Here is a 16,700-nt window from a genome sequence, read left to right on the forward strand (position 1 = left end):
CAGACCCTATTTACTGTTAGAGGACTGTGATCACCAAGAGACCATAATCAAACAGTCCCATCCCAGCTTCTACTGTATAGAATGCCACTGCAAACTATAAGTGACGAGACTACTGACTTGTGACCGCTCATAGCACAAACGAAGCTATGATCCTGAACAATTCAAAAACACCCAAAATCTGACTTATAATGGCGACATTAAGGGAGCAAGAACAAATACCTGCAGCGACCGTGCTTATACTAATCTGTCTCCACTGCCGGTGTAGAGATAGTCAGTGCCAGAATTTGTCATTGCACGAATGCCACTATAGCGCCAGTCCTTATTCTCGTGAAACTTATTCATTGGCACTTCGGAAAAGAGAAAAGTAGCACCCCAGATGCATATAACACCTTCGTTATCACCACTGATGCACAATTGTTGTTCACCATCCACAAATATAACAGACATAACTTTAAACGAGTCAAGTCCTGAGATTAATCCAAGAAATTATAAGCCACATATACGGCACCATGAACAATAGACGAAAAAAGAAAAATCACAATCAACCACATCATGGATACATCGAGGTAAATAAGACATACTATAATCTTTTGTTTTACATCTACTATGAGAAACTACAACTCTATAATATTATACTGAACTCATTCTAGAATGTAATTAATATATTATTAATTGCGATGAGAAAATTTTACTGTGAGGTCATATTGGTACAAGTTAACCAGGCACCAAGATTTTGACCCTCAGGCTCTTATTAGAGATGAGTTTTTGCAATAGTTAATGATTCAAAAAGTGGCTATATTTGCTAAGGAACTGGTATCAGCAGTAATAATATGGCCTAACCCTTATTTTAACAGCTTAATTCTGTGAAGATTTAATTTGGCCTAAGCATATTTATATAGACTTAGCATCAGCCTTGCCTTTTCAGGTGAGATCAACCCAGCTAGGTCACAAACTGGAGACTACTATTCGAAACATGTCCCCGAATCAAAAAGAAATAGATGATGGTCAGACCCTATTTACTCATAGTAAGAAGCTATACTCTTTATGAGATTTTCATGGTGGGAGCACATGGCAATTCCAATGATATGAAAGAAAGACTCCATTTCTTCCTCAACAGAGCTTCCAACAAGAAACCAAACCAGCAAAGAGGCAAGTGACCAAACATCTGAAACAGGACCAACTTTGGACACATTTCGTGAATTCAACTCAAACCCAGCATTCAAAAATAACTGCAACAACACCTCAGGACTAAGAAACACAGTGTTTTGCTCCAAGAACATATCTTTCAAACCAAATTCCAAATTCTTGCAAGCCTGATCACTCTCCTACCGCTTTTTAAAACCTCGCTTAAATCTACACACACCCGACCAAATTCATCGAAACTGAGACAATTTAAACTCAGGTAACCAACAGTTAGCCCCTCTAAATGCAAGCGCATCAAAATCTCACATATCTCCTCACCAGCCACTCCCCAAAAACTTATTTCATAAGCAATGGGCCTCTCCTTTCCATCCTTTCTTCTATTGAAAACACAATCAATAAAGCTAGACGAAGCAAGCTTCTGGCAAACAATGTACACGCTCTTATCCTCCTCATTACACCAAAACCCATAGGCCTTCCCCACATTACTCAGTACCCTAAAACAAGCTTGTTAATTTGAAAAATCCCTAAGCTCTTAAAAGATAGTCTCTTCCTAATTTAAAAAACAAGTTGGCCAGCAAGTAATTCAAGATTTGGGCCTGCTACTAAGCTTAAAAGACTTTGGGATCGAAATTAATCTATCTTTGGGCCGGATTAATCAACTTTGGGTCCAAGCTGATAATAATTTAATTATTTAGATTATTAAATTATTTTTATTGTTTAAAATTTTAAATGGACTAATGTTTGGCCCATGAGTATTATTTATTTGGGATGTTGTGTGTTTTTATATTTTTTGGGCAGGCATGTTAACTTTTATTGGGCTTTTTTTGGAACTTTTTGGATATTCTAATTCTAATATAATTAAAATTAAATTCTTATATTAATTATTTTATTTTTGTAAAATATATCTTTTTTTCTTTAATTCACAGAAATTAAAATTTGAATTATATTTTATTTATTTTGGTAGTACTAATAATTATTTATTTCGGTCGTACTAATCTTTCTAAGTTTTTGTTCCTATTTATGAATATCTATGTTTTATTGAACAAAATTGTTGAACTATTTATTTATTTAAATTATATATTTTTTTTACCTTTTTGTCATTAGTCGCACATTTTCCTTTATTTGTAGATCTTATTCTAACTAACACATACTATTTGATCTTTTGTTTTATATCTCTCTCTTTGTCATTTGATTTATTTTATTTTACTCCTCATATCATAAATTGAAATTGTATAAAATTGTTTGCCCGATTTGAAATGTTTTATTTAGAGTCCGGTTTGCAATGTTTCACTTAGAGTGAGTTGAGAGAAGTGCATTTCTCTTTTTGTTATTGTTTATAATATTTTTAATTGTTTATAGTGTTTTGAATACTTTATTATAATTAACACATATTCTCTATCCATAAATATCATTATATTCTCTTTACATCTCTTTTTTTAATCTACTTACCTTAGAATTTATCTTCATTATTTGAATCTTAGAATTTATCTTCATTATTTGAAAATCTTATATTTTTAATCTACTTTTAAAATTTATCTTCATTATTTAAATCTTAAAATTTATTATCATTATTTGAAAATATTATGACCCGTGCATAGCACGTGTGATAACACTAGTTACACCGAAACCCATAGGCCTTCCCCACATCACCCAGTACCCTAAAACAAGCTTGTTAATTCGAAAAATCCCTAAGCTACTAAGCTTAAAAGATGAGTCTCCTCCTAATTTAAAAAACAAGTTGGCCAGCAAGTAGTTCAAGATTTGGGCCTGCTACTAAGCTTAAAAGACTTGGGATCAAAATTAATCTATCTTTGGGCCGGACTAATTAAAATACTTTGGGCCCAAGCTGATAATAATTTAATTATTTAGATTATTAAATTAATTCCTGAATAATTTTAACTTGTAAAATTATCCCAAGTCCCGGAACAATTAATTCGATGAAATGAATTACGGAATTTAATAAAACCGTGGGGATCTGATTGTGAAGTCTTCTGAGAAAATTACGAGGAGCCAGACGAGGAAGTGTGGACGTGCATGTAGCCAGCGGCAATGCGATGCCTCGGGCGGCCGCGAATGATCTAAAATATGCCAATAATTTGAAGTACGAATAAAAGACTTTAATTAGGGTGCATGCATTCCGATTAGAAGTTTTCTTGTGCTAATTGTTTTGTTATTATTTATTCTCTACAGGATACGAATCCATAAGGCTTGACTAAAACTCATTATTTTTGTGTGGATTTTTATTAGATTATCGTGTCGTGTAAAAATTGTCAGCTCTAAAATATAGTCTCATCCATGGATGACGTGGATTTTATTCCAAGGAAAAAACAATTTTACTCCTTTTGTCTCTGAAAACTATGAAGTCTTTCATTTTTAGTATGTCCTTAAAAAGTATGAATATTCTAATTTTAGAAACTATTTTCTCTCTAATGAGGTGAGACTCATTCTCTACTAACAATACTTAAAAAATGTTTTCTATCAATTTCTCTTTTACTTTACCAATTATACATTAAACTTGTGTCAAACCAAATGTATATACTTTTTAGGGATGGAGGAAGTACTAAAATACTAGTAATATGTGTAAGACCTAGAAATTAATAGTGTGATTAGCGGCGGATCCAGGTGGGGTCGAGTGGGGCTGGCCGACCCCTCCATCCTGCCCCAGAGTACCGCTGGAAAGCTCCTTTCTTTGACCTCCGACCCTACGGTGTTCGCGTCTCCGCCCCCACCTCACGCAGTGTGATATGAGACCGAGCAGAGAGAAAGAAAGGAACCGAGGCAAGACAACATCCGGAATTTGGCGGCGGCAAGATGGCAGAGGCGGCGGATGTCGAGAATGAAGAAATGTAGAGAATGAAAAAGAGGTTTTCGGTTTTTTTTGCCAAAGAGAGAGAAAAGAAAATGGGTTTCTCAATGTGGGTGAGGAGAGAGAAGGGAGTTGTCAGAGTATCTCCAATGGCAATAGGCTAGCAATAGCCTAGTGATGCACTTTTTATTTGCACTATAAATACCTGCAAGTATACAGAGTAGGTATAGTATAGCAAAAGGTTAGTACCGAGTATCGAACACGGGGAAGATGTACACAAAGTGTCTATCTTCTACTAGAACTCAATTACTATCTGGAGAAACAAGAATTTTTTTTGTAACTTTTTGTAAACAGTAAATATTAAAAACAGTAAACAACTAAAAGCAAGCAAATCACGGAGAGAAAAGTATAGAGATAAGGAGAATTCCAGGGATGTGCTTTCGCTTTAATGGTTATACAAATTCCAAACTACAATACCCTAGCACAGTTAATACTTTGAAAGGACGAGTCACCTAGCTTATGCTCATGCGATACAAACGTTGATTACTAACATTAGGGTTGTCAATCCTAACACGTAACTCCAAAAAGCTCCTAAGACCCTTGAAAAGTCCTCACTCTCAATTAACAGTGCCGTATTAAAGGAAGCTAACTGTAGTGTCTACTAAGTGGATCTAACTCGCTAGAACTCTGCCACAGTTATGAAGCAAGTTGTATTGAATCATACATAATTGTGTCACTCAATTATGAAGCATCATGATTAACTTAGGGAAGAAACAAAGTAAAAACAAAACGGATATTAAATAGAAAACGGAATTGTATAACCAAAGTTGCTACTAACACATCCCTAGAATCCTATGAGTTTAGTTACACATGACTGAATAAACTAAAAACATAGATTGAAGGGAAAGCAATTTGAACATAAAACTAAAGCAAATAAAACCCGTAGGTTGAATCCTTGTCGTTCTTGATGTTCTTGAAATCCTTCTTCAACTCCTTGCACAATTGAAGTACTCTAGCTTTTGATCTCTATGAATGTGTTCTTGTTGTGTGTCGGAAAAAAAACTCTTTTCTTGATGAAGCTTGAGGTCCTATTTATAGGGGAAGATTATTCCTCATCATAGAAGGAAAAGATCTTCAAAATTTGGTAAATCTTGGAGCAAATCTAGGGCTGGTCGGATTCGCCGCCTTTCTCCGGCGGGCCGCCGCACCTTGGCCGGCGGTCGCCGCGTTGGAGTCCAGAGACTCTGACCCTTCGGTGGCGGACCGCCACATGTCCTCCGGCGGTCGCCGGGCGAGACTCTTCTCCTAGCGTAAATTTCCGAGGCGGGCCGCCACATAGCTCTGACCGCCGGGCGCCGGCGGTCGCCGTACAACTTCGCGGCGGTCGCTGGTCGCCGTCTGACTCCAGATTTCCAGAATATGCGTTTTTACTCCCCTTTTCGGCTCAAATATGCACATTTCTCACAAAACACGTCAAAATACCAAAATGTATAGAATATGCAAATAATGGACATGTAGAGTGATTTTGATAACAAAAACGGACCAAATAATGGCATTAAAACAGTGCAAAATCCGGGCGTATCAACTCCCCCAAACTTACATTTTTGTTTGTCCTCGAACAAAACACTAAAGACACAAGAATAGACGCACGGAATGCACAAAGACTAGACGTCATAATTGCCTCAAAAGATGAAAGAATAGATTAAGCATGGATTAACACAATCAAATCAAGCAAGGCTTAATAGTGCACTTTCATTACTAACTCGTGGAACACCTTGAATTCAAGCACTCACATGTGGCAAACTTCCAAAGATGGGAAGTGTTCTTTCTCTCTCTCTCAAAGTGTATAAGGGTAAAGTGTAAATCACTCAAATCATGCATCATGCAAAGTTTACCATAGGCTTTCTCAAAGTCTAATCCCTCCTCTACTCAATGTGATTAAGCATCAAAAGTCCGAAAGGTCTTTCTTTTCGGTTGTAACGTAGGCTCTTTGGTAGGTGAGGAATATTTGGCTAAAAAGTGACTCAAATATAAAAATATCCCAAGTAGAGTTAGGATGACTCCACTTTTCTAAAACTTAAGGCACTTCTAACACTTTATTTTTCTCCTTCAACTTACTTTCAATCCTTCGTTTTTTTTTTCTTTCTTTCTTTGTCTTTCTCATTCTTTTTTTCTTTCTTACACATCCTTTCTCTTTTTTTCTAAGATCAAGCACATATTTGGAATTTTTCTCAATTTCGCAACTTGTACTTTCTTAATATTAAGCACACTACTTTTTATACTTTCCTCCTTATCTCTCCAATTCCTTTACAAAAGAAGATAACAAAAACTATACTAACCCAATGAATTGTCCCCCCATTTATTTTGGCTTCCAAAGAAAAGGCTTAAAGGCTCAAAATTGGCTCCAAAGGAAAAAATTGAGAGGGTCGAAAATTTTGGATATAAAAGTAGCTAAGAAAAGACGGCCTAACATCCTCCTAAATCAACTTAAACACTATGTAAACTTAGGCAGACTAGGAGCAAGTTCTAGAAACATATACATGCATACAGATAAATCACACAAGAAAGAAATTTAAGGCTCAAATCTCACAAGGTAGAAGCACGATTCAAGGCGAACAAGCAATTCACTAATTATGCACCTTTTCACCCAACCATCATATCAAAACGTTAAGCCACACTTAAACATAGATGGAATATAATATCATTGGCAACTCAGTCTAATGTGTCCCTAAGCATGCGTGTTTCTAAGTTCTTCATGTTATGTTCATGACATGGATTCAAGAAAACATTTTTAGAACACAAAAAATCTCCTACGGGTTTTTGGAAAATTAAAGCAAAAACAACTAACAACAAAAAGAAAACCCTAAACTCACGGTCCACCACTTCATCCCCCCAAACTTATTTACAACAAAGTGTAAAATAAGTTTGTAGAGTCGGTAGGGACGTGAGTAAACTACTGAAAACAAAAACGTACCCTGAAAAATTTCGCGTAGAGGTTGAGCGGGGCGAAATTTCGAAGAATTTCGAAAAATCGCGCTGGAAAAATGTGCCCAGGTGGCGGTCCGCCGCAGCTGTTCGGCGGTCGCCGCATGTCAAAGATGATTTCCAGCGTTCAGGTGGCGGACCGCCGCAGAGCTTGCGGCGGTCGCCACTGAGAGGTCAGAACCTGCGAAAATTTTTTGCAAAGCACAAAATTAAACCAAAACCAAAAATACTTAAAATTAAAGCAAAAATTGTTGGGTTGCCTCCCAACAAGCGCTCCTTTAGAGTCATTAGCTTGACTTTTACCCCCCTTTTCCACTCCTTGGGTGGCTCTTCGAGACCAACCTCTTCATCTAACACTTTGTCTGCACTGTAATACTTCTTAACACGGTGACCATTTGCTTGAAACAACTGTCCATCCGGGGCTAGTAACTCAACTGTTCCACTATCATAGATTTTCTTGATTATGTATGGACCAGTCCATTTGGACTTCAATTTCCCGGGAAACAAAGATAGTCTCGAGTTATGCAACAAAACCACATCCCCCAAGGTGAATTCATCCCCCATGCAGAGACGTATCAACCAAATATCCATAAGAACCAACAATCTCTACAAAATCACAAATATTGCAATTCATGGACGTAATAATAGCCTCACAATGCTATGAACATGATTGCAACTTTTAAACATTATAAACCAAGAGAGAATCATCATTTACAACTTAATAATCACCAATCAAGCAAAATTTAAACCATAGAATTCAAAAATTCATACACATAGTCATCCCCCATCATGAATTAAGAGATTCTACCGAACAATTCACCCAAAATAAAGCACAATCCATGGAAGAAGTAAAGCAAAACTCAGAAATTGAGTTAGGATTCATACCTTTTTGTGGAGAGAATTTGTAGAAGAAGAGCTCTAGACTTTGAGAGAATCGAGAGAATGATAGTGTGGGTGTGTGAATTTGGTGATTTATATAGGTGGGGGTTGTGTGCAAGGAAGGAATTTGAGAAGGAATGTGAAAAGGAATGGAAAACATACCTTCGTAAACAGCAATCCTGGCGGGCCGCCGCGGTCCGTGCAGCGGTTACTCTGGCCCGCCCTAAGCCCGATCCTTCCTGCACATGTTAACACATGTGTGGCGACCGCCGTGCTTTAAGTGCGGCGACCGCCACCCGTAATTTTTTTTTTTTTTTAAACATAACATAGAAAAAAAAACGAGAAGATAAAAAAAAATAAAAGAAAATTGGGTTGCCTCCCAATAAGCGCTTTTGTTAAAGTCGTTAGCTCGACTTGAAGTGGCCCACTAGTTGGGCGGATCAATAACTCGAGTGTTGAAAATTGGCATAGGGAGCAACTTGGTCCCTAGCTTCTTCCACCACTTGTACTTCCCCTCTTTGGTTTTGATGACGTATATCTCGGGGTCCTCTTTGGGTGTTTTCTTTCTCTTCTGTTTCTTCTTCTGTGGAGCAGATGTAGAAGAATTAGCATCACCCTTTTTAGAAGAGTGTCTTACCTCTTTGACAATGTAGATAGTGGAGGTAGAAGGATCCTCCGCTTCAAAGGGATCTTTGGGCTTGGTCAAGTCGGTAGCCATGACTGCTCTGCACTGTTGTTCCATTTTTGCCCGCTTTGCCTCCTCAAATTTTAGCATCTCGCGCTCGATCTTATAGGTGGATTGACTATGATTATCTCTGATTGTAATCTCGCCACGTCCTACATCAATCAAAGCTTTGCAAGTGGCAAGAAAATCTCGCCCTAAGATTAGAGGGACGTTCTTGTCTACTTTCATGTCAAGCACAATAAAGTCGGCGGGAAAAATAAAATCATCAACCTTAACTAGGACATCCTCAATCATACCTACAGTCTTGATAGACGAGTTATCTGCCAACCTGAGTGTTACGTCTGAAGATTTGAGTGGCCCGATGTTGAGCTTTTCGTAGTACTTCAGTGGCATGAGATTGATGGACGATCCTAAGTCGCACAGTGCTTTGTCAACTTTCCCTTCTCCAATTCGGCACCTAATGATGAACTGGCCCGGATCTCTTTGCTTCACTGCCCTTTCCTTTTGGATGATCTCGCTGCAATGATGCGGTAGCTTAAGGTCGGCTTTAGTCGGCTTTTTCTTCCTCATTACCGCCTCCCTTAGTAGCTTTGCATACTTTGGTATCTCCTGCAACGATTCAACAAGAGGAATATTAGTATGGACCTTGCAAAACATGTTAAGGAAATGCTTCAACTGCTCTTCAAGCTTTAACTTCCTCTTTGGCTGAAAAGGGAGTACAATCCCGTTGTGCCGCACAAGCTCCTGCTTAGTGGATGATTCTGCCTTGTCAGTGGCGGGCCGCTGCGGGGTGTGCGGCGGTCCGCCGACGACTGGGAAGTCCTGCCTGGTTGGTGTCTCTGCCGTCTCAGTGGCGGGCCGCTGCGTGGTCTGCGGCGGTCCGCCGGCATCTGGGCAGTCCCCAGATTTCTGCTTTGCCACCCATTTCTTGTTAATGTCATCCACTCTTGCTGCTGCCTTTGCTCTATCCTCATCTAACTTCTTCTGAATTTGCTCCATTTGAGTGGTAATATTGGTTACAACTGCCGAGATTGTGTTCATTCCTTGCTTGAGGTTGTTTATCCTTGCTTCGACCACTCCGATCTTGGTGTCATTAATCTTCCTATCTTGCGTAATTACTTCCAAGATCTTCGTGATTCCTTGTTCATACTTGTCTTCCTTCTTCATCGGCTCAACCACTCCTCCTTTGCTAACATTAAATCCTGCAGGGGGTTGCAAGTAATTATTGTTAGAATAAGAAAGATTTGGGTGCGGACGGTTCCCATTATAATTATTGAAATTGCCGCCCCCCTGATTAGGGCGATAATTGTTATTGTAGTTTCTGGGACCGCCTCCTTGCACGTAGTTTATTTCTTCCACAGTTGATATGGCAGTTTCGAGTGCATTGACTGCCACTATGGAAGTTGCCGGAATTGGATCTTCCTTCCTCGAGATGTCCATTTGATCAATCCTGACTCTAAGTTCTGCTAACTCCTTAACAAAAGAACTTTCTTCGGCCTCTTCTATGGCTGCTACTCTTCTCGTGGCATGCCTTTCCTTAGACCACCCCCGACTGTTGGTGGCGAACTCCTCGGTCACCGCCATGGCATCCTCTCCTGTCTTTCTTAGAAATCCTCCATTTGCCCCTGAATCAAGCATAGCACATATTTTCTCGTTAAATCCATTATAGAGGATTCCTACCTGATGGTCTATGGAAAAACCATGGTTTGGGCACTTTCGAAGAAGAGCTTTGAAACGAGCAAATGCCTCATAGAGGGGCTCGTCATGGCCTTGTGTGAACTGAAAGATCTCACTTTTGAGCTTCAAAATAGTGCCTGGCGGGTAGTATTTGTCGAGGAAGGTAGCTATGATGTCCTTCCATGTGGAGACCTTTTCTGGTGGCATACACTCAAACCACTCTTTAGCAGAATCAATCAATGAGAATGGAAAAAGTCTTACCCGTATGGCATCGTCGTCGACACCATTTAATTTCAGAGTGTTTGCGATTTCCACGAATTTGGAGAGATGGCGGTTAGCATCTTCAGTCGCCCTACCTGCAAAAGGAGTTTGCTCGACCCTTTGGATAAGGGGCATGCGTAACTCAAAATTGTTAGCATCAATACGAGGGCCGTTAGGAAAAGTGATCATATTCCCATGATTGAACATGTTCATCACAGGTAATGTTTCTCTGTTCTTCTTTTCCATGGCTTCTCGGGCTGCTCTCTCCGCATCTCTCTCATCCATCAGCAACTTCACCATCTCCTGCAGCTTCTCAATATCTGTTCGGTCACCCATTTTTCCTGATCCTTTTTCACTTCTTATTATTCTACGAGTTCTTTCAAGCTCTAAATCAAGCGGCTCTAAGATGTACTTCCCAGAACGCGTTCGCATACAAAACCTGCAATACTCGAAAAAAAACAAATTAAACTAAAAAAATTAAAACAGAAAGCAATAAAAATAAAATGAAAGCGATTAAAATCCAAAGTAGTAAAATTATCCGTTTGAAGATATCACTCCAAAGTGAATTGTCTTCCCCGGCAACGGCGCCAAAAACTTGATGCACTTTTTATTTGCACTATAAATACCTGCAAGTATACAGAGTAGGTATAGTATAGCAAAAGGTTAGTACCGGGTATCGAACACGGGGAAGATGTACACAAAGTGTCTATCTTCTACTAGAACTCAATTACTATCTGGAGAAACAAGAATTTTTTTTGTAACTTTTTGTAAACAGTAAATATTAAAAACAGTAAACAACTAAAAGCAAGCAAATCACGGAGAGAAAAGTATAGAGATAAGGAGAATTCCAGGGATGTGCTTTCGCTTTAATGGTTATACAAATTCCAAACTACAATACCCTAGCACAGTTAATACTTTGAAAGGACGAGTCACCTAGCTTATGCTCATGCGATACAAACGTTGATTACTAACATTAGGGTTGTCAATCCTAACACGTAACTCCAAAAAGCTCCTAAGACCCTTGAAAAGTCCCCACTCTCAATTAACAGTGTCGTATTAAAGGAAGCTAACTGTAGTGTCTACTAAGTGGATCTAACTCGCTAGAACTCTGCCACAGTTATGAAGCAAGTTGTATTGAATCATACATAATTGTGTCACTCAATTATGAAGCATCATGATTAACTTAGGGAAGAAACAAAGTAAAAACAAAACGGATATTAAATAGAAAACGGAATTGTATAACCAAAGTTGCTACTAACACATCCCTAGAATCCTATGAGTTTAGTTACACATGACTGAATAAACTAAAAACATAGATTGAAGGGAAAGCAATTTGAACATAAAACTAAAGCAAATAAAACCCGTAGGTTGAATCCTTGTCGTTCTTGATGTTCTTGAAATCCTTCTTCAACTCCTTGCACAATTGAAGTACTCTAGCTTTTGATCTATATGAATGTGTTCTTGTTGTGTGTCGGAAAAAAAACTCTTTTCTTGATGAAGCTTGAGGTCCTATTTATAGGGGAAGATTATTCCTCATCATAGAAGGAAAAGATCTTCAAAATTTGGTAAATCTTGGAGCAAATCTAGGGCTGGTCGGATTCGCCGCCTTTCTCCGGCGGGCCGCCGCACCTTGGCCGGCGGTCGCCGCGTTGGAGTCCAGAGACTCTGACCCTTCGGTGGCGGACCGCCACATGTCCTCCGGCGGTCGCCGGGCGAGACTCTTCTCCTAGCGTAAATTTCCGAGGCGGGCCGCCACATAGCTCTGACCGCCGGGCGCCGGCGGTCGCCGTACAACTTCGCGGCGGTCGCTGTCTGACTCCAGATTTCCAGAATATGCGTTTTTACTCCCCTTTTCGGCTCAAATATGCACATTTCTCACAAAACACGTCAAAATACCAAAATGTATAGAATATGCAAATAATGGACATGTAGAGTGATTTTGATAACAAAAACGGACCAAATAATGGCCTTAAAACAGTGCAAAATCCGGGCGTATCACCTAGTCAAAAACTCCTCCTGCCACGTTGATACGCTCGGATTTTGCATTGTTTTAAGGCCATTATTTGGTCCGTTTTTTATGTCAAAGTCACTCTACATGTCCATTATTTGCATATTTTATCTATTTTGGTATTTTGACGTGTTTTGTGAGATATGTGCGTAATTGAGCCAAAAAAGAGAGTCAAAACGCAAAGTCTGGAAATCTGGAGTCAGACGGCGACCGGCGACCGCCGCGAAGTTGTACGGCGACCGCCAGGCAGCGGCCCGCCTCGGAAAATTACACTTGGAAGAGAGTCTCGACCGGCGACCTCCGGAAGTCATGCGGTGGTCCGCCGCCGAAGGAACAGAGACTCTGACTCTAACGCGGCGACCGCCGCCCAAGGTGCGGCGGCCCGCCGGAGAAAGGCGGCGAATCCGATTAGCCCTAGATCTGCTCCAAGATTTACCATATTTTGAAGATCTTTTCCTTCTACAATGAGGATTGGCTTTCTCCTATAAATAGGACCTCAAGCTTCATCAACCAAAGAGCTTCTTTTTGCAAAATAATTCACAGAGATCAAAAGCTAGAGTACTTCAATTGAGCAAGGAGTTGAAGAAGGATTTCAAAAACATCAAGAACGACAAGGATTCAACCTACGGGTTTTATTAGCTTTAGTTTTATGTTCAAATTGTCTTCCCTTCAATCTATGTGTTTAGCTTATTCCATTATGTGTAACTAAACTTATAGGATTCTAGGGATGTGTTAGTAACGACTTTGGTTTTACAATTCCTTTTTTCTATTTAATATTCGTTTTGTTTTAACTTTGTTTCTTCCCTAAGTTAATCATGATGCTTCATGATAAGTGACACAATCGTGTATGATTTAATATAGCTTGCTTCATAACTGTGAGAGAGTTCTAGCGAGTTAGATCCACTTAGTAGACGCTACAGTTAGCTTCCCTTAAAACGACACTGTTAATTGAGAGTGGGGACTTTTCAAGGGTCTTAGGAGCTTTATGGAGTTATGTGTTAGGATTGACAACCCTAATCTTGTAATCAACGTTTGCATCGCATGAGCATAAGCTAGGTGACTCGTCCTATCAAAGTAATAACTGTGCTAGGGTATTGTAGTTTGGAATTTGTATAACCATAACTGTGAACACACATCCCTGGAATTTCCTTATCTCCATCGTTTGTCTCTGTGTTTTAATTGCATTTTGTTGTTAATTGCTTTTCAATTGTTTTCAGTTTTCAAAAAGTTTTCAAAAATCCCTTGTTTTTCCAGATAGTAATTGAGTCTTAGTAGGAGATAGGCAGTCCGTGTTTGCCTTCCCCGTGTTCGATATCTGGTATTGACCTTTAGCTATATTATATATACTCTGTATACTTACAAGTTTATTTAGTGCTAAAAAATAGTGCATCACACATCATCTAGGACTAGAAACTCAGCCATCATTAGAACGAGAATTAATTAAAATACAAAAAAAATACATAATTAATTAAAATACCTAAAAAAATATAAAAAAAAAACCGCTAGCCGATTTTAGAGGCTGCAATGGAGGCTAGCCGATCGGCTAGCCGGTCGCGTGAATCGGCGTGAGCTAGCCGATGGACTAGCCTAAATTGCCCTGGCCGGTCGCAATAGAGGCTAGCGGAGATCAACTAGCCTATCCGCTAGCCTCAATTGGAGATGCTCTCATTATTGTTTTTTCTTCCCAATATTTACATAGGTACCTAAAAATTAGAATTAAATGGCATCAACAAAGATTACACCCATAATTTGCTAATTTGAAAAGATTACAGATCTTGAATTATGTACTACTACATCTAAAATGGCCTTTGAAATTTTCTTTCTTTATTTGTAATAATTCCTAGAAGTCCATTAAACATATATTCTTGTCTAATAATTTTAATTAATGTTTCATATTCTCTCCGTCCCCGAAAGTATGAACTATTTTCTTTTTAGTCCGTCCCTGGTATGAATTTTCTAATGAGGTGAGACTCATTCTCCACTAACAATACTTTAAAATATTTTTCTTTTTGTTTCTCTCTTACTCTTCCAATTATGCATTAAAACTAATTCCGAACCAAATGTTCATATTCCTTGGGGAGAGAGGGAATATTTTTTTTTATATATTATTAATAAAAAAAACTTACCTAAAATATACTCATACTTATAATATGAGTAAATATTTCTTAATTTCTTCTAATTTCATTTTTATAATTTAAACTTTCAACCTCCTTATTCATATTCAAATTATTTTTAATTTTTTAAAATTTGGAATGTGACAGGAAAAAAGTACACTCATTTTATCCCACCATAAGCAAATCGTATTCTTTTTTGGACGTCTCTACTATTGTAAGTTATTTTTTTTCTTCAGTAAAATCTAACATAATTATTCTTATACTTTATATAACTAGTTGCTTTTGTACTCTAACCATTTTTCTACTTTATACTTTTTTCACTTAATTCTGTAATCATCATTTTCTTAAATTTTGTACCCAAGGATTGCGATGAAGGGAGTATGTTGTTTTAAGAATATTCATACTCTTATGAATTATTGATATTAATATATATTTTTATAAAAATAATTAATATAATTAAAATATTTATAATATAGTTTAATCCCACGAAATTTAATTTCCGGATCCGCCATTGAGTGTGATGATGATACTTGAATGGTTAGTTATATTTTTAAAAATTTATAAATTCAAGTGATTCGGTCTCTTTGAAAATTCTAATAAGTTAATTTATGAAAAATATAAGCATAATTTGTAAATAATTGAATATACGAGTGTTTTATGAATTTTACATGTATGTTATTTGCTTAAATTTTTTTTCATATTTATATAATTAGAATATATGACAAAGGAGGTTGGTGGGGTGTGACAGCTCGACTGAGTGCCACTCACCTAGTTGTCGAACCTCGCACCCTCGCCCAAGTTGAGACATACTTGAAGGGCCTCCTTACACCCTGGCGCTACGAGCTAGGAGACAGAGAACAAATCTGGAGTGTGCAGTGAAGTGAGTCGAGATCTAGTGGAACTCCGTCAGAGCCTCCTTTCTTGTTTTCTAAGCATCTCTATTTATAGGATGACTCCTAGCTCCCATCTCTAGGACACCTTTCTTCTGATTTGACATGTGTACCCTGGTAGCAAATGGTATCCTTCTGATTCTCTCTCTTCTCGTACTCTTTGCAATACCAACACCTTATGATAACGGAGAAGGATCCTCTGCTGTGGTTAAAACCACAGCAGCCCATGCTGTCCACAAAACGCAAAATTTTTCTAATGAAACGGCACCAACCATTTAATATTCAATTTATCACCTCACCCCCACCCCCTACTCCCTATTCCTACCCCACATTTTCTTGTAATCCATTTACATTTTGTCTGGATATATATATTCAGAGATGTGTACTACTAAATCATTTAATTCTATATTAGGATTTCTTTGTTATACAGTATTTTATATATTTAATTTTTTTTTTCTAATTTTTTTAGTTATAAGTCATTTTGATATTTAAATTAGATTTTGTTATTAAAATAGAAAAGATGTTCCAGAAAAAATATTAAAAGAAAAAGAAGTATATGTTGTGGTTTAATAGAAATTTACTTCTTTTCCTTAATATTTTATTTTTTATGGTATACTTTTATTTGTTTGTTTAGTAAAAAAAACACCTTAAATTTAGTTATCAAAATGAAAAAAGTTAAAATGGCTGGGCAAAAATTTACTTACCTTTAAATCAAGTGCGTGTTATTGAAACTCAATCATAGTAGTCAATTTACAAAAAAAATTAATAAATACGAAATATTAAGAAAATGATTATAAAGGATTTATGGAATTTTTAATGTAATAAAAAATTAAATTAATGTGAATGAATTCAATAAGAAATAAAACTAAAATATTATAATAATGAAAAGAATTCAATAGAATTTGTTACTTAAAAAGATAAATAAATGAATTGAAAGAAATAGTTCATGCCAAGTTTCCCGCCAAATGATTAAAACAATAAAGTTAAGTGGAGATTAAAAGAATTGTTTATAACCTTACTGTGGGAGATGAAATGAATATATAATATTTGCTGCATCCAAACAAATATGTAAATGGAAACGTGGGGTAGGAATAGGGAATAGGGGGCATGGTGGGGTGGGGGGTGGGGGGATGAATTGAATATTAATTGGTTGCTGCCGTTTCATTAGAAAAATTTTGCGTTTTGTGGCACAGCATGGACTGCTGTGGTTAAAACCACAGCAGAGGATCCTTCTCCTATGATACTCCCCATA

At 37.7% G+C, this 16,700-nt stretch overlaps 1 non-coding gene across 1 annotated transcript; it reads left to right on the forward strand.

Moving 5' to 3' along the window:
* The first annotated feature begins 10,194 nt into the window (after positions 1-10,194).
* LOC148923581 (small nucleolar RNA R71) lies at positions 10,195-10,301 on the forward strand. The gene has a single exon (XR_016133078.1). It is a non-coding gene; the product is annotated as a small nucleolar RNA R71 (small nucleolar RNA).
* The last annotated feature ends 6,399 nt before the right edge of the window (positions 10,302-16,700 follow it).

Source organism: Salvia hispanica, chromosome 6 (genome assembly GCF_029641045.1).
Source record: "Salvia hispanica isolate PSC_SH4W2 chromosome 6, Shi_PSC_v1, whole genome shotgun sequence".
NCBI classification, from domain to species: Eukaryota; Viridiplantae; Streptophyta; class Magnoliopsida; order Lamiales; family Lamiaceae; genus Salvia; species Salvia hispanica.